This window comes from Gopherus evgoodei, chromosome 21 (genome assembly GCF_007399415.2).
Source record: "Gopherus evgoodei ecotype Sinaloan lineage chromosome 21, rGopEvg1_v1.p, whole genome shotgun sequence".
Classification (NCBI taxonomy): domain Eukaryota; kingdom Metazoa; phylum Chordata; order Testudines; family Testudinidae; genus Gopherus; species Gopherus evgoodei.
In genome coordinates, this window is record NC_044342.1 from 18,113,177 (window position 1) to 18,136,746 (window position 23,570).

Sequence of the window (23,570 nt, forward strand, 5' to 3'; positions counted from 1 at the left end):
AAGCGCACATGTACCCAGTCCACATCCAATGAGCTCACTCAATTAGTTCAGGTAACATTTTTAAAAGAGTCTAAGTGATTTAGAAGCCTAAGTCACATTTTCAAAAGCTTCTCATTTGCTGAGGCTTAGCCACCTAAATCTCACTGAAAGGCAACGGCACTTAGCCTCATATGTCACTTTTGAATTTTGCTTAAGTGTTTTTGAAAATGTTACCCTTAGCTCAACGCTTCTCGGTCAGTCATTTCTGAAAGGAGGCAGTGCAGCCTGCTGCTCAGTTAAAATGCAGGTGCAACAGGATGCTTTACACATTTAGGTGAAGATCTTCAAAAATGGGCAATGTACACAATAAAAACCCGACTCCCATGAGATTGCTATAAGAATTTTGCACCTAACTCCCTTATTCTTCTTGGAAAGGCCCATACCATGGAAGCCAGAGACCTGAGATTCTAAAGTATAAATAATTTCTTCTCATTCCCAGAAAAATTTCAGGCTCAAACACAACTTGTTCCAGAACCAGGGCCGGATTAACTTTCTTGTGGACCCGGATTTTGTGGGGCCTCTGTATGTGTGATTTGGTTGTACAGGAGCAGTTCCTGATTATGACCAATGATGATGTAAAACAGTGTTTATGGGATAAGAAAATGGACTCAGCAGAAAGTCTTGCTTTTTATGCTGATCAATACGAGCAGTCCCAGATCATCAGAGAAGTGGGGCAAATCAGAATAAAGCGGATGGAGGTAGCAGACAGGAATAACCTTGGTTGCAGTTTGGGCGGATACCAGAAAGGACACCCCAAGACCACACCTTACCACTAGGGGCCACTGTATACATGTCTTTTTCCAAAGGCGCCACCTACACCCCAAGGTTAACCCCAGGCACCTTATTGTGCCACCACACTATTCTCCAGCAACCCACCTCGGCTCAGTGACCAGTCAGCTGGATGATGTTTTAAATGTAATGAGCTGGGGCATGTAAAGGTCAACTGTCCCAAGAACCCCAACAGATTACAGTTCATTGCACTGGGGTCACACCAAAGCTCCTCAGGCCCAGATGCCTCACAGATACCCTCAGAGTGAAGGGAAACTGTGAATATGGGTGAGAAGAAGGTTATCAAGTGGAGGGACACTGGAGCACAGGTGTCAGCTATCCACCAATCCTTAGTGGATGCCAAATTCATCAACCCAGAGACCCAAGTGATGATTCAACCCTTCAAGTCAAATTTTTTTGACTTGCCTGCAACCAAGTTGCCTATCCAGTACAAAGGCTGGTCAGGAATGTGGACTTTTGCAGTCTATGATGATTATCCCATTCTCATGCTGCTGGGGGAAGACTTGGCCAGTCATGTGAAGCTAGTCAAGAAGATGGGAATGTTCATCAGCAGCCAGGCTAAGCAAACCTTCACACCTAACCCTGTTCCTGAGCCTTCTACACGATCTCCATCTGTATTACCAGAGACCCAGACTGAGATGGTGGAACTGGACTCCATGCCAACGCCTGCGACAGCAATAGTGGATCCAGCCACAGAAACCCAGCCAGAGCCAGTCTCAGAACTGGAATTGGTGGAGCAACCAGCACCAGAACCATTGCCAACACTGAATCCAATGCTTGCAACCCCATCTGCAACTCCAACCAGAGAGGGCACCACCAAGTCTGTCCTGGAAGCAGCAGATAAACCTATGCAAGAGGCTCAGCCAGAGCCTGAAATACAACAGAGGGCAGCAGCAGAAAATGGTTCACACTCAATGGAAACAGCTCCATCACCTACATTGCTTCCAGAAAAACCAAGCCCAAATCCACCATCCAATGAGGAACTGATGTCTCCAGCATCAAGAGAACAGTTCCATGCCCAGCAGGAAGCACATCAAAGTCTCCAGGGAGCTTGGACGGCAGAACAGAGCAACCCACCACCTCTCAGCTCTTCTAATCAATCCGGGATTGTTGTAGAAAGAGGACTTTCTGGCATCCTCAAAGACAGTTGGTAATTCCAACTAAGTACCGGGTAAGTCAATTGAGCTTAGCCCATGATCATCCTAGTGGCCATGCTGGGGTGAACAGTACCAAAGACCATTTTGGGAGGTCATTCCAATGGGAGGGAATGGACAAAGATGTTTCTACTTGTGAGGTGTGCCAAAAAGTGGGAAACCCCAAAGAGCAGGTCAAAGCCCCTCTCCACCCACTCCCCCTTATTGAGGTTCCATTTCAGCAAGTAGCTGTGACTATTCTGGGTCCTTTCCCGAAAAAGACACCCAGAGGAAGTCAGTACATACCGACTTTCATGTATTTTGCCACCCGATGGCTGGAAGCAGTAGCTCTAAGCAACACCAGGGCTAAAAGTGTGTGGCAGGCATTAAAAGACATTTTTGCCAGGGTAGGTTGCCCCTGTGACATCCTTATGGATTCAGGAACTCATTTCCTGTCAAGGATCATGAAAAGCCTTTGAAACACTTATGGGGTGAACCACTTGGTTGCCACCCCTTACCACCATCAAACAAATGGTCTGGTGGAGAAGTTTAATGGAACTTTGGGGCCATGATATGTAAATTTGAAAATGAGCACTCCATTTGGCACCTGTTGCAGCAGTTGCTCTTTGCCTACATGGCTGTACAACATCCCAGTTTAGGATTTTCACCATTTGAACTTGTGTATGGCCATGACGTTAAGGGGCCATTACAGTTGGTGAAGCAGCAATGGGAGGGGTTTACGCCTTCTCCAGGAACTAACATTCTGGACTTTGTAAATAACCTACAAAACACCCTCCGAAACTCTTTAGCCCTTGCTAGATAAAACCTAAAAGATGCTCAGGAAGAGCAAAAGGCTTGGTATGACAAACATCCCAGAGAGTATTCCTTCAAGACCAGGTCATGGTCTTGAAGGCGCTCCAGGCCCATAAGATGGAAGCATCGTGGGACGGGCCATTTACATTCCAAGAGTTCCAGGGAGCTGTTAATTATCTCATAGCATCTCTCACCTCAAGCCTAAAGTGTACCATGTTAATTTTCTAAAGCCCTTTTATTCCAGACAATTAAAAGTTTGTCAGTTTACAGCCCAGGGAGGAGATGATGCTGAGTGGCCTGAAGGTGTCTACTATGAAGAAAAAGTGATGGCAGGGTGGAAGAGGTGAACCTCTCAATAACCCTCGGATGTATGCAGTGACAGCAGATCAAGGAGCTGTGCACTTGCTTCGCACTGATGTTCTCAGCCACTCCAGGATGGACCGAACGGGCATACCACTCCATTGACACAGGTAATGCTAGCCACCTTATTGGGTGGCTTCTCAAGTAGAAACTGACATAGAACAGGAGAGCCAGGACATGCTACGTATGGGGGTAATCCACTCCTCTAAAAGTGCATGGGCATCTCCAGTGGTTCTAGTTCCCAAACCAGATGAGGAAATAAGCTTTTGCATGGATTACTGTTAAGCTAAATGCTGTAACTCACCCAGATAACTCTCCAATGCCATGCATAGATAAGCTATTGGAAAAACTGGGACGTGCTCAGTTCATCTCTACCTTAGACTTAACCAAGGGGTATTGGCATGTACCGCTAGATGAATCTGCCAAGGAAAGGTCAGCCTTCATCACCCACGTAGGGCTGTATGAATTTAATGTGCTCCCTTTCGGGCTGCGAAATGCACCCGCCACCTTCCAAAACCTTGGAGATAGTCTCCTAGTGGGATTGGGAGAATCTTCAGTCACCTACCTTGATGATGTGACCATCTTCTCTGATTCATGGGCAGAACAAATGGATATAAACTGGACACTAGGAAGTTTAGACTTGAAATTAGACGAAAGTTTCTAACCATTAGAGGAGTGAAGTTCTGGAACAGCCTTCCAAGGGGAGTAGTGGGGACAAAGGACATATCTGGCTTTAAGACTAAGCTTGATAAGTTTATGGAAGGGATGATATGATGGAATAGCCTAATTTTGGCAATTAATTTGGCAATTGATCTTTGATTATCAGCAGGTAAGTATGCCCAGTGGTCTGTGATGGGATGTTAGATGGGGTGGGATCTGTGTTACTACAGAGAATTCTTTCCTGGGTGCTGGCTGGTGAGTCTTGCCCACATGCTCAGGGTTTAACTGATCGTCATATTTGGGATCAGAAAGGAATTTTCCTCCAGGACAGATTGGCAGAGGCCCTGGAGGTTTTTCGCCTTCCTCTGCAGCATGGGGCACGAGTCACTTGCTGGAGGATTCTCTGCAGCTTGAGGTCTTCAAACCACAATTTGAGGACTTCAATATCTCAGACATAGGTTAGGAGTTTATTACATTAGTGGGTGGGTGAGATTGTGTGGCTTGCATTGTGCAGGAGGTCAGACTAGATGATCATAATGATCCCTTCTGACCTTAAAGTCTATGAGTCTATGAGAACACCTTCAGCATCTACAAAAAGTCTTCGAATGCATAAGGGTGGCAGGACTAACTGCTAAGGCTAAAAAGTGTCAAATAGGCCTAAATGGAGTGACTTCCCCTGGACACTAGGTGGGTCAAGGATCTATCAGCCCCCTACAGGCCAAAGTGAATGCTACCCAAAAGTGGCCTGTCCCAAAGTCAAAGAAACAGGTCCAATCCTTCTTAGGTTTGGCGGGATATTACAGGCAATTTGTACCACACTACAGCCAAATCACAGCCCCACTGACAAACCTAACCAAAAAGAAACAGCCAAATGCAGTTCAGTGGACTGAAGAGTGTCAGAGGGCCTTTAACCAGCTTAAAGCGACACTCATGTCTGACCCTATGCTAAGGGCCCCAGACTTTGACAAATCTTTCCTAATAACCACAGATGCATCCGAATGTGGTGTGAGAACAGTTTTAATGCAGAAAGGACCAGATCAAGAATTCCATCCTGTCGTGTTTCTCAGTAAAAAACTGTCTGAGAAGGAAAGCCACTGGTCAGTCACTAAAAAGGAATGTTACACCATGGTGTACGCTCTGGAAAAGCTATACCCATACCTTTTGGGATGGCGTTTCCACCTGCAGACCAACCATGCTGTGCTGAAGTGGCTTCATTCCGTCAAGTAAAATAACAAAAAAACTTCTTCGGTGGAGTTTATCTCTCCAAGATTTTGATTTTGAATGACAACACATTTCAGGAGCTTCTAGCAAAGTGGCTGATGCACTCTCCCATGAAAGTTTCCCAGAACAAATGGTTAAAATCATCCTTGAAATGCGGGCAATATTGTTAGTTTTTATATAATCAGTAGTATATCTAGAGTTCCACGTGTCTTACTAATTCTGTTTTCTCCTAGAGCTCCAGGAAGAAATCACAGCCAGTGTTGAATACTGTCCAACACTATCTGTGATTTCGAGGGCATGTGATAAATATAAAGGGAAGAGTAACAACCTTTATGTATGCAGTAACATAAATCCTTCCTGGCCAGAGGTACAGAATCACTTATCTGTAAGAGGTTAATCAGTTGCACCTGACCAGAAGGACCAATGGGGAAAGAAGATACATTCAAATCTGGTGGGGGGGTAGGGGTTGGTTTTGTTTGTACTCTCTTTGTTGATTCCCTCTCAGGACAAAGAGAGAGACCAAGCAGGTAACCCAGCTCCTTAAAAGATCCTGAACTGATACACTAAAAATTACACAATTTGTAAGTAATAGCAAGGAAATGCATTAGATTATCTTTCGTTTTAGCTTGTGAATTTTTCCTGTGCTAAGAGGGAGGTTTATTCCTGTTTTTGTAACTTTTAAGTTGAGCCTAGAGGGGAATCCTCTGTGTTTTAAATCTTTTTTATTTACTCTTTAAAGTTATCTTCCATCCTGATTTGGCAGAGGTGCTTCTTTTACTTTTTTTTTAAATAAAACTCTTCTTTTAAGAACCTGATTGATCTTCAGTGTCCTAAAAACCAGAGAGAAGCACTTGGAAATGGAGGAGAGAGGCAAAGCACTTGGAGGAGGAAATGTAGGTGAAGTGCTTTGAAGCGGAGACAGAGCTGAAGCACTTAGAACTGGAAAGGGCTAAGCTGGGTCAATCAGGTAGCCCTAACAGTCCTTCTCCAGGTACCACTCCTCATTCCAAGAAATTCCCCACATACAAGGTAGACAATGATACTGAGACCTTCTTAGAAAATTTTGAAAGGACCTGCCTTGGGCACAACATCCCTACAGACCAGTGTATGGTGGAGCTGAGGCCACAACTCAGTGGATCCTTAGAAGAGGTGGCAGATCAAATGCCTAAAGAACACATGAATGAGTACTAACTTTTTAAACAAAAAGACAGAATTAGAATTGAGCTAACCCCGGAGCATGCCCGTTGGTTGTTCAGAGCCCTAAGATGGAAACCAGACATGGCATTTTCCCAACATGCCTACCACATTGCAAAATATTAGGATGCCTGGATATCAGGAGTTAATGTTAAGTCTCCGGAAGATCTGCTCTCTAATACAAATGGAGCAGTTCTTAGAGGGTGTTCCTGAGGAAATAGAAAGGTACATCCTAGATGGGAAGCCCAAACTGTAATGAAGGCGGGGGAGATCAGAACCAAATGGTTGGAGGTGGTGGAGAAGAAGAAAGCTAGTAACAGTTGGTGGGGATACCAGAAGGGGCAACCTGAGACGACACCCTACCATTGGGGTCAGCCCAAGGCCCCACCTCACAAGGAGGAGCCCTCCACTCAGCCATGGAGACCCCAGATGCCCTCTTGTCCCACTCCCCTTACTCTCCATCCACCCACCTTCCCCAGCCCTGGGTGATGCTTTAAATGTAATGAGCTGGGGCATGTGAATGCCAATTACCCCAAGAGTGCCAGCCAACTGCAACTCATCACCCCAGGATCCCATTGAAAGTCTTCAGGCCCAGATACCTCACAAATACCCCCAGAGTGAAGGAAAACTGTGAGTGTGGGCAGGAGGAAGATTACTGCGTGGAGGGACACTGGACCACAGTGTCAGCTGTCCACCAATCCCTGGTGGACCCCAAATTAATCGATGCAGAGGCCCAAGTGATGGTACAACTCTTTAAGGCCAACTCTTTTAACTTGCCTGTAGCCAAGTTGCCTGGCCAGTACAAAGGCTGGTCAGGAATATGGACTTTTGCAGTCAATGATGATTATCCCATTCCCATACTGCTGGGAGAAGACTTAGCCAAGCATGTGAGGCTAACAACAAGGGTGGGGATGGTCACCCGCAGCCAGGCTAAACAGGCCTCCACACCTATCTCCATTCCTGAGCCTTCTTCAGAGACCCAGCCAGAGGTGGTGGAACCAGTCCCCAAACCAGGGTCTATGGCAGTAGTTATAGATCCAGTTCCTGGAACCCAGCCAGAATCAGAACCAGGATCAGAAATGGCGGAGTAGTCAGCACCAGAGCCTATGCTTGCAACCCCACCAAAATCAGGTGACCCAGCACCAAAGGGCACCACAGAGCCTTCACCTGCAGCAACAGCTAAACTGGCACAAGAAGCTCAACCAGAGCTGGAAATACAACCTAGTGCACCAGCAGAGAGTGGTTCACATTTGACGGAGACACCCCCATCACTTGCATCGCTTCCAGTGTGACCAAGCCTGAATCCACAACCCAGCGAGGAACTAATGTCTCCAGCATGAAGGAAACAGTTCCAGGCAGAGCAGGAAGTAGATGAAAGCCTCAAGGGAGCTTGGATGGAAGCACGGAGAGACCCACTACCTCTCAGCTCTTCTAATAGGTCCAGGTTTGTTGTAGAAGAAGGACTCTTATACAAGGAGTTACTTTCTAGTGGGCTCAAGGAGGACTGGCATCCTCAGACAGTTGGTAGTTCCAACTAAGTATAGGAAAAAGCTTTTGAGCTTAGCCCACAATCTCCCTAGTGGCCATGCTGGGATGAATAGGGCCAAAGATCGTTTGGGGAAGTAATTCCAGTGAGAGGGAATGGACAAGGACATTTCTACATATGTCTGATCTTATAAGGTGTGCCAGAGGGTGGAAAAGCCCCAAGACCAGGTCAAGGTCCCTCTCCAGCCACTCCCCATAATTGAGGTTCCATTTCAGCATGTAGCTGTGGATATTCTGAGTCCTTTCACTAAGAAGGCACCCAAAGGAAAGCTGTACATACTGATTTTCATGGATTTTGCCACCTAATGGCTGGAAGCAGTAGCTCTAAGCAGTACCAGGGCTAAAAGCATGAACCAGGCACTGGCAAACATTTTTCCCAGAGTAGTTTGGTCCTCCGATGTCCTTACAGATTTGGGAACTAACTTTCTGGCAGGACCATGAAAAGTCTTTGAGAAGCTCATGGAGTGAACCACCTAGTTGCCACCCCTTACCACCATCAAATTAATGGCCTAGTGGAGAAGTTTAATGGGACTTTGGGGGCTATGATACGTAAATTCATGAATAAGCACTCCAGTGACTGGGACCTAGTGTTGCAGCCGTTGCTCTTTGCATATAGGGCTCTACCACATCCCAGTTTGGGGTTTTCAGCCTTTGAACTCATTTATGGCCACGAAGTTAAGGACCATTACAGTTGGTGAAGCAGCAATGGGAGAGGGTTATATCTTCTCCAGGAACTACCATTTTGGACTTTATAACCAATGGCCAAAACATCCTCAAAGACTTTCTAGCCCTTTCTCAGAAAAACCTACAGGATGCTCAACAAGAGCAAAAGGCCTGGTATAATAAACATGCCAGAGAGCGTTCCTTCAGAGCAGATGACCAAGTCAAGGTCCTGAAAGCGCTCCAGGCTAATAAGATGGAAGTATCATTTAAGGGGCCATTTATGGTCTGAGAGCACCTGGGAGCTGTTAATTACCTCATAGCATTCCCAGATCCTACCCTAAAACCTAAAGTATACCATGTTAATTCTCTAAAGCCCTTTTATTGCCAAAAAATCAAGGTTCTCCAGTTTACAGCCCAGGAGAGAGAAGACGCCGAGTGGCCTGAAGGAGTCTACTATGAAGGGGAAAGCAATGGTGGCATAGAAAAGGTGAGCCTTTCCATAACCCTTGGGCGTAAGCAGTGACAGCAAATCCAAGAGCTGTGCACCAGCTTCATGCCAATGTTTTCAGCCACCCCAGGATGGACAGAACAGGCATACCACTCCATTATCACAGGTGATGCTCGCCTAATTAGAGCCTAACCTTAACAGAGGGCTCCTCAAGCCAAAACCCTGATAAGGGAGATCAAGGACATGTTACAGATGGGTGTAATCAGCCCCTCTGAGAGTGCATGGGCCTCTCCAATGGTTCTGGTTCCCAAACCAGATGGGGAAGTTCACTTTTGCATGGACTACCGTAAGCTTAATGCTGTAACTCGCCCAGAGAACTATCCAATGCCATGCACAGATAAGCTATTGGAAAAACTGGGACGTGCCCAGTTCATCTCCACCTTGACTTAATTAAGGGGTACTGGCACGTGTCGCTAGATGACCCAACCAATGAAAGGTCAGCCTTCTTCACCCATGTAAGGCTGTATGAATTTCATGTACTCCCTTTCAGACTTCAAAATGCACCCACCACCTTCCAGAGACTGGAAGATAACCTTCTGGCTGGATTTGGGGAATTTGCAGTCGCCCACCTTGATGATGTGGCCATATTCTCAGATTCATGGGCAGAACACCCGGAACACCTCCAAAATGTCTTCTAGTGCATAAGGGAGGCAGGATTAACCATTAAGGCCAAAAAATGTCCAATAGGCTTAAACATGGTAATGTACCTTGGACACCAGATGGGTCAAGGAACTATCAACTCCCTACAGGCTAAAGTAAATGCTATCCAAAATTGGCCTGTCCCTAAGTCAAAAAAGCAGGTCCAATCCTTCCTGGGCTTGGCCGGGTATTACCGACGATTTGTACCACACTTTGTGCAGCCAAATTGCCACCCAACTAACAGACCTAACCAGGAAAAATAGTAAAATTCAGTTCAGTGGACTGAGAAGTGTCTGAAAGCCTTTAATCATCTTAAGGCAGCTGTCATAAATATAAAGAAAAGGGTAGCATAAAATCCCTCCTTGGCAGCTGTATTGAATCACTTTACCTGTAAGGGGTTAAATAGCTCAGAACACCTAGTTGGCACCTCACCTGACCAGAAAGACCAATGAGGAAAGAAAATGATATTAAATCCGGGCAGGGAGGTGTCATAACATATTCCCAGATTTGGACCTTAGCGTCCAAAATATGGGTGTTAGCATGAAAACCTCCAAGCTTAGTTACCAGCTTGGACCTGGTAAAGCTGCCACCACCCAAAAAATTAGAGTGTTTTGGGGCACTCTGGTCCCCCCAACAACCTTCCCTGGGGACCCTAAGGCCCAAATTCCTTGAGTCTTATAACAAAGGGGAATAAACCATTTCCCCCCCCTTCTCCCTTCCAGGTGTTCCCTCCCTGGGTTCCTGGAGAGATACACAGAAGAAAGCTCCGTGAATCTAAACAGAGGAACTCCACCCTCCCCGTTTCCAGTCCTGGAAAACAGAAGTACCGAGAGCTAATCTCTCTTCCCCCCTCACCCAGAGGGAATGCAAAGTCAGGCTAGTAAATCTAACACACATGGATTTCCCCCTGACTTCTTCCTCCCACCAATTCCCTGGTGAGCACAGACTCAATTCCCTGGAGTTCCCCACTAAAGAAAAACTCCAATAGGTCTTAAAAAGAAAGCTTTATGTAAAAAGAAAGAAAAATACATAAAAATGGTCTCTCTGTATTAAGGTGACAAATACAGGGTCAATTGCTTAAAAGAAATATGAATAAACAGCCTTATTCAAAAGAACACAATTCAAAACACTCCAGCAACTACACACATGTAAATACAAAATAAAAACCATATAAATCACTATCTTATCTTTTGTACTTACAACTGGAAAACAGAAGATTAGAAAAGCAGGAGGCAGAAAAATCCTCTCATAGCCGAGAGAGTACAGGCAGAAGACCAAGAACAAAGGACTCACATACAAACTTCCCTTCCCACAGATTTGAAAAAGTCTTGTTTCCTGATTGGTCCTCTGGTCAGGTGTTTCAGGTTACTCCTTTCCAGGTAAAAGAACATTAATCCTTAGCTATCTGTTTATGACAGGGGGAGAGAGAGAATTTGTTTGTGACTCTCTTTTTTTTGTTCCCTCTCCAGACAGAGGGAGAGACCAGGCAGATATAACATCTCCTAAAAATATACCTGGAATGATCCATCTAAAATCACAGAAATTGTAAGTAGGCAAGGAAATGCATTAGGTTATCTTTTGTTTTAGCTTGTGAATTCTTCTATGCTACAAAGGTAGTTTTATTCCTGTTTTTGTAACTGTGAAGCTGAGTCCAGAGGGGAGTCCTCTGTGTTTAAAATCTTTTTATTACCCTGTAAAGTTACCTTCCATCCTGATTTTGCAGGTGTGATTCTTTTACTTTTTTCTTTATAATAAAGTTCTTCTTTTAAGAACCTAATTGATTTTAGTGTCCTCAAGATAAAGGGTCTGGTCTGTACTCACATTGCTAAGGCAATTTGTTGGTATATTATTCTCATGCCTCCCCCAAAAAAGGGGATGAAGGGGCTTGGGGGATATTTTGGGGGGAAAGGGATTCTAAGTGACCCTCCCCTGAATTTTTGTGCAAATCACCTGGTAGTAGCAGCAATACCGTCAAAGGACAAGGGAAGGAATTTGTGCCTTGGGGAAGTTTTTAACCTAAACTGGCAGAATATAAGCTTAGGGAGTCTTTCATGCAGGTCCCCACTTCTCTACCCCAGAGTTCAGAGTGTGTGTGGGGGAGGGAGACCCTGATAGCAGCCCTTATGTCTGACCCTGTACTAAGGGCCCTAAACTTCAACCAGCCTTTCATCGTAACTACAGATGCGTCCGAGCGTGGTGTAGGAGCAGTTTTAATGCAGAAGGACCAGATCAACAATTACATCCTGTTGTGTTTCTCAGCAAAAAACTGTATGAGAGAGAAAGCCACTCATCAGTCTCAGAAAAAGACTGTTAGGCCATTGTGTATGCTCTGAAGAAGCTACGCCCATACATTTGGGGACGGCATTTCCACCTGCAGACTGACCATGCTGCACTGAAGTGGCTTCACACAGTCAAAGAGACTAACAAAACACTTCTTCTTTGGAGTTTAGCTCTTCAAGACTTTGATTTTGAGACTGAACACACTTCAGGAGCCTCTAACAAAGTGACTGATGCACTCTCCCAAGAAGGATTCCCAGAATCAGCTGGGTGGAAATGTCCCTGTATTCTAAGCCACTGTAGTCCTTTAAATGTGGAAAATACTGTTTATTTCTTCATGTAATTACTAGTAAAATTAGAAGTGCATGTATCTTATTAACTGTTTTTCAAAACCTCCAGGAAGAAATCTCAGCTGGTGTGGACCCCACCTGAACCAGGCTGGCCAACACCATCTGTGATTTGAGGGGCATGTGATAAATAAAGCGGGATAGTACCCTTTTATGGACACCCAGCCAGTCAGTTAGCTATAAAATCCCTCCTAGTAGCTCTTCTCCACTTGCTTTACCTGTAAAGGGTTAAAAAGTCTCACTACTATGCATAGGTAAAAGGAAGTGTGTGGGCACCTGGGCAAAAGAGCCAGTGGGAAGGCTAGAACTTTTTAAAATTGACAAAACATTCCCCTTTTGTCTGTCTGTTCTTGTTCTCCCAGCTGGAGACAGACAGGACAGAGCTATGCTATAAGAAACTTGGGCCGGGTATGAAAAATCAGCAGTATCATACCTAGAAACTACTCATGTGAAATCCCAAATATGTAAGTAGATCAGAAAATGTCTAGGAAGATGCAATTATGTTTATCCCTTTTATTTCTTTTTGGCTTGTAGATTCCTCTGTGCTAATCCCAGGTGCTTTTGTGCTGCTCGTAACCTTTAAGATGGACCTCAAGAAATCTATTCTTGGTCCTTAATCCTTGTAGTTGCTCTTTTAAAATCTAGCAATAGCCTGACTTCCCCAGATGTATTTATCTTTCTTTTTTCTCTCTCTTGATCTCTTTCTCAGCTCTTCCCCTGAGTGGGGTCAAGTGGGGAGGGCTTGAGAGTACCCCACAGGAAGAAAATCCCAAGTGTGCCTTCCTGGACTCTCAAAGTGGTTCTGCACTACCAATACAAGGTCAGAGAAAAGCTGTAACCTGAGAGATTAATACAAGCCTGGAGTGGCCAATATTAACTTTTAGAGTCCTTGCAGCCCCCACCTTCTGCACTCAAAGTGCCAGAGTGGGGAATCAGCCTTGACATCACCCACACTCTCTCTATAAGGATCAGTAATGGGGAGAAAGACAGTAATGGCAGACTAGAAAGAGAGAGAGGGAAGAGGGAGAGAGAGAGGATTAATCTTACTTTTAACCAAAGATAAAGAAGAAAATGTAGAGCCGATAAAAATTTCTGATTGGCATTTTTGATGACAAAATGTTCCAGGGAAAAATATCAATTTCAATACAGTTTTGTTTAGGAAAAGAGTTATAGAGCTTTATGAGATAAAATAAGATAAAAATAAATAGAAATAAATGTTAATAATTAAAACACAGTGTAATATAAAATAAAAATATCCTAGAAATAAAATTAAAAATGGGTAAATACATTTTAAAAATTAAAATTGGAATGAAATCCAATATTTGAAATCATGGAATTGACAATGAAATGGATATTTGGGTTCTAGACCACTCTCATAATATGAAAATTGCACATTTCTTACAAATTTCAAATTCTATCCAGAATTTTTTCTTGAAACAGAGGATCAATTTCCAGCTAACGTGGTGGTTTCTAGCACAAGTTTTTTTTTGGTTTTTGTTTTTAATGAAGATGGCATCTCTATATGTAATGTCCGACTACAAGACAATGACATATTGTCCAGGGAAGGAGAGGCATTTGTATGATGATAAAAACTTTCAAATTACACTACTACAGTTAGGCGGCCCATTTCTACTGAACATCACTTGGAGTTGGCTGCCCACATGCTGCAAATCCAGGTTTCAGTTGTTTGGTTTGTTTTTCTGTTGTGGCTTCCTCAAAAATATCCAATTCTTGCCTGTTTGGCCCATAGCTCTCCAATCAACAAAGGACATTGTTCTGCTCTGACACATCAGGTAGTGAAACGTGACTATTTGAACCAACACGTTTTTGTACTGTTGTACTTAAGCCTCACCACCTTAATATTTGAGTGTTTGGTACCACCTGTGAAGCTACAACATGAGTTTCTAGAGAGATTACTGTTTTGTTCAACCGGCAGCCTGCTTGGATGTAAAATCTGCACCAGGGATCACGAGATGGCATTTCCCCTCCCCTGGCCTCCATTCTCCACTCACCTATCATTCCAGCAGCCAGCAGAGGGGGACAATGAAAACAGTACTGACATTTTATTGAGTGAATGTTCTTCATTTATATGGCAGAGTTAATTTCTTTCCCATCGACAAACCCCATAGGAAACCCAGAGCAGGGAAACCAAACATCCATCACAGAAAAAGCAGCAAAGAGTCCTGTGGCACCTTATAGACTAACAGAAGTTTTGGAGCATGAGCTTTCGTGGGTGAATACCCACTTCCTCAGATGCATGTAGTGGAAATTTCCAGGTGCAGGTATATATATGCTAGCAAGCAAGCTAGAGATAACGAGGTCAGTTCAATCAGGGAGGATGAGGCCCTGTTCTAGCAGTTGAGGTGTGAAAACCAAGAGAGGAGAAACTGATTCTGTAGTTGGCAAGCCATTCACAGTCTTTGTTCAATCCTGAGCTGATGGTGTCAAATTTGCAGATGAACTGAAGCTCAGCAGTTTCTCTTTGAAGTCTGGTCCTGAAGTTTTTTTGCTGCAGGATGGCCACCTTAAGGTCTGCTATAGTGTGGCCAGGGAGGTTGAAGTGTTCTCCTACAGGTTTTTGTATATTGTCATTCCTAATATCTGATTTGTGTCCATTTATCCTTTTCCGTAGAGACTGTCCAGTTTGGCCGATATACATAGCAGAGGGGCATTGCTGGCATATGATGGCATATATTACATTGGTGGATATAACATAAGCATATGGCTTACATTGAGCCACCTAGTCCTATATTTTTGCAGACACTGTAGCTGGGCTTTTATCCTGCTCCAAGGGCCTTGGCTTCTCATCAGAGTTAGGCTGGGAAAACAGGTGTACCTGGTTCAAGCCTTACACAGCATTACTGCTCCATCCCTGCAGCCCAGAGAACAACAAAATTCATCCTGCTGGGATTCGGGGATCTCCCAGAAATGCAGATCCTTCCCTTCATGCTGTTTCTAGTGATCTACATTGCGATCGTGGCAGGGAACATCCTTATCATTGCACTAGTTGTGACTGATAAGCACCTCCACACCCCCATGTACTTCTTCCTGGGGGACTTGTCCTGCTTGGACACCTGCTACACATCCAGCATCCTGCCCAAGCTACTGGCTGCTCTCCTGACTGGGGACAAGATGATTTCATTCAATGGGTGTCTCACACAATATTATTTCTTTTGTTCTCTGGTTGCTAGAGAATGCCTTCCCCTCTCGGTGATGTCTTACAATCGATATTTAGCCATATGCAATCCAATGAACTATGCTGCCCATATGAGTGACAGGTCTTACCTGCAGGTCACAGGTGGCTCTTGGATAGGTGGCTTCCTGGATGGTAGCATAACAATGTTGTCGATATCGCAGTTAATGTTGTGTGACCCCAATGCCATTTACTGACATTCTGACCGAATTCAAGAAAGTTCTGTCTGTCTCCTAACAGCCCTCACTTCCCTGGTCAATCCCCTCATCTACAGCCTGAGAAACAAAGAGGTCCAGGAGGCCCTCAGGAAAGCTTCAGGAAACTCATGTTTGGACCATGCTAACTGATCAGTTTCCTTGGGTTAAAATAAATGTAACATGGGCTGGGGTAGGTCCTGAACGAAAGCCTGATGTAGTCCCAGGTTGTGTTTCCCTGAGCTTCATTAGTCTTTGTCATAAAACGATAGTTAAGAGTTAATGGAACAGAAGTACTTCATATCTCTTTTGCCTGGAAAGGGTTAACAAGATCAGTGAGCCAGGCTGTCACCTGACTAGAGGACCAATCACGGGACAGGATACTTTCATATCTTGAGGGAGGGAAGTTTGTGTGTGCTGTTAGTTTTGGTTGTTGTTCACTCTGGGGGCTCAGAGGGACCAGATGTGCAACCAGGTTTCTCTCCAATCTCTCCGATACAGGCTCTTATAAGTTCAGAATAGTGAGTACTAGGTAGATAAGGCGAGTTAGGTTATGTTTGTTTTCTTTATTTGCAAATGTGTATTTGGCTGGAAGGAGTTCAAATGTGTATTTGGCTGGGAGGAGTTCAAATTTGTATTTGGCTGGAAGGAATTCAAATTTGTATTTTGCTCAAAGGATTTTAATTTGTACTTGTATACTTAGGCTGGGAGGGTATTCCCGGTGTCTATAGCTGAAAGACCCTGTAATATACTCCATCTTAAATCTACAAAGATAATTTTTACTGTTTTTTTCTCTTTAATTAAAAGTTTCTTGTTTAAGAATCTGATTGTTTTTTTATTCTGGTGTGAGACCCCAGGGGACGGGGTCTGGATTCACCAGGGAATTGATGGGGAGAAGGGAGGGAAGGGGGAGAGAGAGGCTGATTTCTCTCTGTGTTAGGATTACTATATCTCTCAGGGAGAGTCTGGGAGGAGGATTGAGAAGGAGCGGGGAAGGTGAATTTTCCTCTCTGTTTTAAGATTCAAGGAGTTTGAATCATAGTGATCTTCCAGGGTAACCCAGGGAGGGGAAGCCTGGGAGATGAAACGGTGAGGGAAAGGGTTTACTTTCCTTGTGTTAAGATCCAGAGAGTCTGGGTCTTGGGGTTCCCCGGGCAAGGTTTTGGGGGGATCAGAGTGTACCAGGCACTGGAATCCCTGGTTGGTGGCAGCGCTACAGGTTCTAAATTGGTAATTAAGCTTAGAGGAATTCACGCTGGTACCCCATCTTTTGGACGCAAAGGTTCAGAGTGGGGAATTATACCATGAAAGTCTCCAAGGCAGACTCTTACACAGCCACAGCCCTTGGACAAAGTGGAGATGGAGAGACCTCTTAAAACCTATGACCTTGTTGTTTTTAGGATCTATATAAGATGGCACAGGTGAGTATCACTGGGCTGGTGGGAGATTTGAACTTGTGGCTGCTCACTGTTCAGAGAATGAGGGAGATTGTGCTCAGCGATACACTGCCCATAGGATTTCGGTGCCCAGCATCGACTTTTTATGGGAAAACCTAGCCTGTACGTTTACAGCCAAACATCTGTCCAGAAAATAGCTTCACTTCCAGAGGCTGTTTTCCACCAGTTCCTTCTCTTTTTTCTCCATTTTCTCAGTGACCCTACTAACGATGTCTCTGTCACAAAAAGCATTGTGCAATAGAAGAACTAACCTAAGTTTTCTCTTTCTGTCATCCCTCTTGTGAGACCTCCCCTTATCTCTCCCCTTTGTGTCTGGTGTGAGGAATAAATGCGTCAAGGCTTGCCTACACATAGAAATGGCACCATTTAAATTATATTGGCCTATCCCTGCCTGAGACAGAGTCGTGTGCCCATGGCTGGAGAGCCAGGGCCAAGCCAGCCCTGGTTAGAAAAGGGTCCCCACCTGAGGGGACTCAGGCCATATTCAATAAAGGGCAAAATGGGGATGGGAGAAGGGGCAAACTTAGGAGGCTGAAGTGAAAGTTCAGAGAGTGAAAGAGGGAAAACCTGAGACTGGGGGAATTGCTCCAGCTAGGAAGAGCTGGGATTGGCCTGCTAAGGCGGGAACTCAGGCCGGACGGGGGGAGTTTGAGGTGTAGGTAACTGGAGGGAAGGTGTCATCTGCATTTTAGTTTTGAACTTTAAGTTAATAAATGAAACCTAAATTGGGGGCTGTTGTGATTTGGGGAACAAAGACGGGAAACTTAGGTGAGGGGCTGCATTTTGGGCTGCCTTAGGCCTCCAGTGAGTGCTGTGAGGGGGACACTCATCTAATCTGACTGGCTACACCTACACTGATGTAAAGCTGCTTGTATCAGGATCGTTCATTCTGAAGGGGAAGAAGCTACACCAGTCCAAGGGACCTCGATATTGGCTCGCTGTGTCTGCGCTAGAGGTTGTACTGGTAGAACGATTTCCAAAACAAAGTCACACCACAAACCTGAAAAGTGATCCTGGTGCAAAATCTGTGTGGAGACCTAGCATAAGTGAGTCCCTGTGAAACTACATCAATACATTTGTGGCTTTGAAAAGATCTCCAGGAATCCAAGGAAACTGTCTGTCTTCTGCATTAAAATGGCATGCTGAGAATTTATGCTGATTTGCCAAGTCAAAAACAGCCGACTGACGGAAAGAGGCCTGACTGAATAATTCAGTTTACATACGTTGGGTGCATCTACACTGCAGGCAGGGGTATGAATGGAATATCCTTAGCCCTTCTAGCTGTACTCTAGCTAGCTCACTAAAAATAGAAACAGCAGTATCAACTTCTGGGCCAGCTGCACAAGCAAGAATGTACCCAGGGGCAAGGAGCACTGGGAGCTGCAGAGATGGGAATGTACCCAGGGGCAAGGAGCACTGGGAGCTGCAGAGATGGGAAAGGGGCAGTCATACTGTATCATGGAGACTAGGGAGAGCAGAGGGTGAAGTTTGGTAAAGGAGAGGCCCTGGTGTACAATGGGCATTAGCAACAAGGGTCATATGGACAATGTTTTCTATATCCTTCCTATTGATCTCTATTGATCTCTACACGGCAGCTAATCACAGTGAAGGTAAATAGCCAGTAATAATCATTAAGCACCTGATTTCAGTTAAAAAATATCCCTTAAGTTATGGGGATAATCAACTTGGAATTTAAAATTTAAGACAAGATTTCTGTTGGTCTGTGTATTCTAGCAAGTTTCAGATTAGACGTGCATCCTTCAAAGAGTTAAGCAATGGGATTTCCTGCCTGTCTGCAATATTTTTGCCATTGATTATTTTTTAAAAATCCTCTTTTTCCAAAATACAGTTGTGAGAGTCACAAATATTTGGTGACAGAAAATTATTTACCCTAATGATAAATTGGGTGAGACCTTACTGCATGATTAGGGAGCAAATTATGCTAAGAGATGACTGGGAATAGCAATTGTCTACTTTGTTTTGCATTCAGAAATAAGTGGATATTTGTGTTCTGTAACTGCTGGAACACACGTTCTGATGGTTATCATGCAATCCAATAGACCAACAAGAGGCCTATAGTTCTGGTACAAGATTCTCTAATATCTGCTAATGAAGATCGATACTTTGCTGATGGAATGTTTTTACCATCATAAATGCCAAATTCTCAAGATCCAAATGTTTCATGAGAAATTTCTACAAAATTTTGTGTAGGGGAAATGAACAATAATTTTATAAAATAACTCAAAATGAAATATAATATAAAAAGAAAACAGTAGAATAGAATAGAAAATAAGAGAAATGACATAAAATGTAATAAAAAATTTAAACAAAATCTCAAAATAAAATTTAAAATAGAAAGTCAGAATTGGAATGAAAACAAAAGTTTGAACTCGTGGAATTTCTCATGAAATGAAAATTCTTGTCCTGAATAGCTCTAATGAGAAAATCACCTTCACATTTCTTACAAATTTGATACAGAATTTATTCTTCCCAAGTAAATTTCCAACTAAAATAATATTTGCAGCTTTTTTTAGTTTTAGTTTTGAATGAAGACAGGATAATTGTGTGACCAGTAATACCCTTTCCACCCCTGGGAGCTATCCACAGCGATTTTCAAACTTTGTTACTTTTGGCATAAGAAGCTCCACTGGCTGGGTCTCTGTATGTAGTGATCCCTACTGCGGAATAAGGAAACACGGTTAAAGAGAAGGACAGAAGTGTGTATGTAGTGCTGTACCCATTTCCCTGTGGTTATGCCATGAGCGTCCAGAGGAAACTGGACAACAGTGATTTTAGACACCAGTTCTGCTGTACTCATCTCTCCCTCAAGAGCACCTGCCCATTGAGCTCAGTTCTGGGACCTACCTCTGGCACAATTTGGTCCACAGTGTTGGTGCCAGGGACCTGGACCTGACTGGGGATCCTACACTTGATCAATGTGAGCAGACTGGATCCTATGCAGCACAGAGTGCTCCAGCCCCAAGGCAGCAAAGCATTTAAGAATATGCTTCATTGTAAACGTCAAGGTATTCTTACTGAGGTCACTATAGTTCAAGCCGTGTGAGTGGTTTGCTGGACTGGCGTCTAGGGTAGATCTGTTCATTACGCCCGTTACTGCCAGAATATTGAATCCAGTGGACTAACACAATGGATTAGTGTTTTTAACACTGATGGAAGACGGGAGAGATTGGCACTTTAGTTATGCCAGTTACTTGTGATGGGTTTTTAAGTTATCTCAAGGGCACTTACAGACAGTTATTTAAAGGTATTTAGCTGCCTAGTGGGTTTTTCCAAAGCACTGAGACTCCTCAAACTCACTAATTTCAAAGGGTGTTTGCAACTTCAGTGCTTTCAAAAGTCCCAAACAGGGCTGGATTAACAAAGGGTCTGTGATAATAGGCCTACAAATGTATCCTCAGTGCGAGCTCAACTGGGAGAAGTGAGTGAGAGTTCATAGAGCATCACGGTGACCAAGAACAGGATGCAAAGAAGAGACAAAAGACTGAATTAATCCAAGGAGAGTAGTGGGGGCAAAAGACATATCTGGCTTTAAGACTAAGCTTGATAAGTTTATGGAAAGGAAGGTATGATGGGATAGCTTAATTTTGGCAATTGATCTTTGATTTTCAGCAGATAACTATGCCCAGTGGTTGGTGATGGGATGTTGGATGGGATGGGATCTGAGTTACTGCAGAGAATTCTTTCCTGAGTGCTGGCTGGTGAGTCTTGCCCACATGCTCAGGTTTTAGCTGATCGCCATATGTGGGGTTGGGAAGGAAATTTCCTCCAGGGCAGATTGGCAGAGGCCCTGGAGGTTTTTCGCCTTCCTCTGCAGCATGGGACACGAGTCACTTGCTGGTGGATTCTCTGCAGCTTGAGGTCTTCAAACCACAATTTGAAGACTTCAATAACTCGGACATAGGTTAGAGGTTTGTTATAGAAGTGGATGGGTAGGGTTCTGTGGCCTGCTTTGTGCAGGAGGTCAGACTAGATGATCACATTGGTCCCTTCTGACCCTAAAGTCTATGAATCTACGAATCTATGGCCACGTCCAGACTAGGAATTAAAATCGATTTTAGATACGCAACTTCAGCTACGAGAATAACGTAGCTGAAGTCGAATTTCTAAAATCGAGGTACTCACCAGTCTGGACGGGGCTCCATCGATGTCCGCGGCTCTCCGTGTCGATTCCGGAACTCCGTTCGGATTGATGGAGTTCCGGAATCGATGTAAGCGCGCTCGGGGATCGATACACCGCGTCCAGACTATACGCGATATATCGATCCCCGAGCAATCGATTTTAACCCGCCGATGCCGCGGGTTAGTCTGGACGAGGGCTATGAATCAAACAAAAAGCCCTTTTGCTAGAACTCAAGTCTGTTGTTATGGTCGTGCCTGGTAAACGAGAACAGCGTGAAAGCAGAAGTCAATGAACCAAAACTGGTGTGTGGGAAATTAATGCTAATTGATGGATGAGATAGTCAGGGGATGGGCTATTGTCGTATCATGGGTACTGTTCTATATAATTGTTTATGTTTTGTTTATGCACAGTGTATGTTTTATAGTAAGAATTAAGGTATTAGAATAAATGAATAGGATAGTGGCTACTAGTATTAGCCATTTCCTTTTTATTCATGCCTTTCAAGTAACAGACAGTATCTTGTCTGTGTCTATGTTAATTAGATTAGAGGAATTTTGAAGGCTGAGGCCCCAATGTAGGAAAATATCGTTGCAAGATTTAGAAGGCCTATGACGATGTCTGTTTTGTTCAACATAAAACACGGCTATTTGTTACCTTTTGAAGGTCTCTGTAAAGAACTGTTTGTGTGAATGAGGAGTGCATGCATGAGGAAAAGATATGATCTGAAGGCCATCCCTGAAGTCAAATGGCCAAGGAAGGAGGAGTGAAGAGACTGAAGAGGCTCAGAGATGCCGCAGAACCATCAAAGCGCATCCATGGTTGAGGAGAGGCAGACTGACGACCCTGAGGTGAAGGCTGGCACTCTTAAAACACAAGGTAATTGATTAAATCAAAACCAGACAGGATGACCCTCCCACAGGTGTTTTGGGCCATCAAAAGATTACACCCACTGAGGAATGACCAGTCATAAATTGACACAGCAAAATCCATAGACTTAAATGGAGAAAAAGGATTATAAGAACAGGGTGCTTTGCCTTGGGGATTTGGGTTCATCTTGCCAACAAGTCCAGGAGCATCGGATCGCTACTAACAGAGCCCGGCTCCCCTCTGCAACCAAGCTGGCTGGCCTCTAGACTGATCCAGACTCTAGACTGGTAATTATAAACATTGAGGGCCAGGAGTGTGTGCATAGTGCGTGTGTGTGACTGAAAAGCACATGTTAATTGCTGTATTCTCAATAAATGTGGCATGTTGCCTTTTCCCCTATAAAAAAACTCATGTGCTTTGTTCAGGCATAACACTATTGCCCCATCACTCCCTTTGGGGTTCTGAGAGAAAGAGAATGAGGAAAGCTGGCCATTGCCACGCTGGCTGACCAAAGGATAAGAGAAGGGGAAGGTGCAAACTTCACCAGCCTAGACTCCCACCCCCACCCTCTCCTGGCACCCTGGACTTTCTTCCTAATGAGGAGGTGTGGGGTAAAGCTACATGCCAATGCTACCATAACTCTCTGCTCTGTGAGCAATGACCCAACCCAAAACAAATGTGCTCACTCTGCCCTGACAGCGTGCTCAGGCACCAAGGCACAGGACAGCTCTAGGGCACAGACCAGATGTGGAGGAGGCGTATGACATAACTATTCTTTGCAGCAAGAGGACTCGAGCTTGGGTCTCCCTGCTCCTCCGCAAGTGCCCCAACTAGTGGGCTGGAGTGTAATTCTCAGTCTGTCTCCTTGGCCCAATGAATATCTAAGTATTTCACACACACCTTCGACAGGCCTAGGACCTGGGACCATCTCTTTCTTCTTTGTTTGTACAGCACCAAACACAGTGGGGCCCTGGTCCATGTCTCGGGCTTCAAATAATAAAGACTTTTTAGTTCTGAAGCTTTTCCTTCTCTATTCCAATCCCTGAGTGGCCAGAAGTTTGAGTCTTTTCACATACTGTCTACCTCAAAAACCTAAACAAAACATGCTATTCACTTTTCCTTCCTGGTAATTTAACATGCCCATTAGCAAAGTCTCAAGAAAAATTCACCTGTGGAGTTTACAGGGTAAACAGTGACTCAGGAGAGACATTTATTTTCTGGTGAAAGATACAAGGTAAAGCAAACCAAGGGTCTCAGCACAACTAGGGTGTCCAGGAAGAAACATGCAGGTCTCGTTACTGCTCTGCTCTTTGGTGTGTAGCTACACAGACACTACACACCATTAGTGTGCAGGGTAGACATACATTGAGACAATTAAATAGGTGAAGGGGTTGCAGATCGGAGATGGACGATAGAACCAATATCCTGCTTTCTGAAATGCCAAGTGAAGAGATCATGCAACAGATTCCAGCTTCTTCTATGCCAACTTTAAGGTAAACAAATCTTTCAGCTCATCTTTGTTAAAGATAG

At 44.3% G+C, this 23,570-nt stretch overlaps 1 long non-coding RNA gene across 1 annotated transcript; it reads left to right on the forward strand.

The window, feature by feature from the left end:
- Positions 1-1,964: 1,964 nt before the first annotated feature.
- On the forward strand, positions 1,965-22,068 carry LOC115638241. Its single transcript, XR_003997407.1, has 3 exons — positions 1,965-1,974; positions 7,193-7,198; positions 21,971-22,068. It is a non-coding gene; the product is annotated as an uncharacterized LOC115638241 (long non-coding RNA).
- Positions 22,069-23,570: the final 1,502 nt, after the last annotated feature.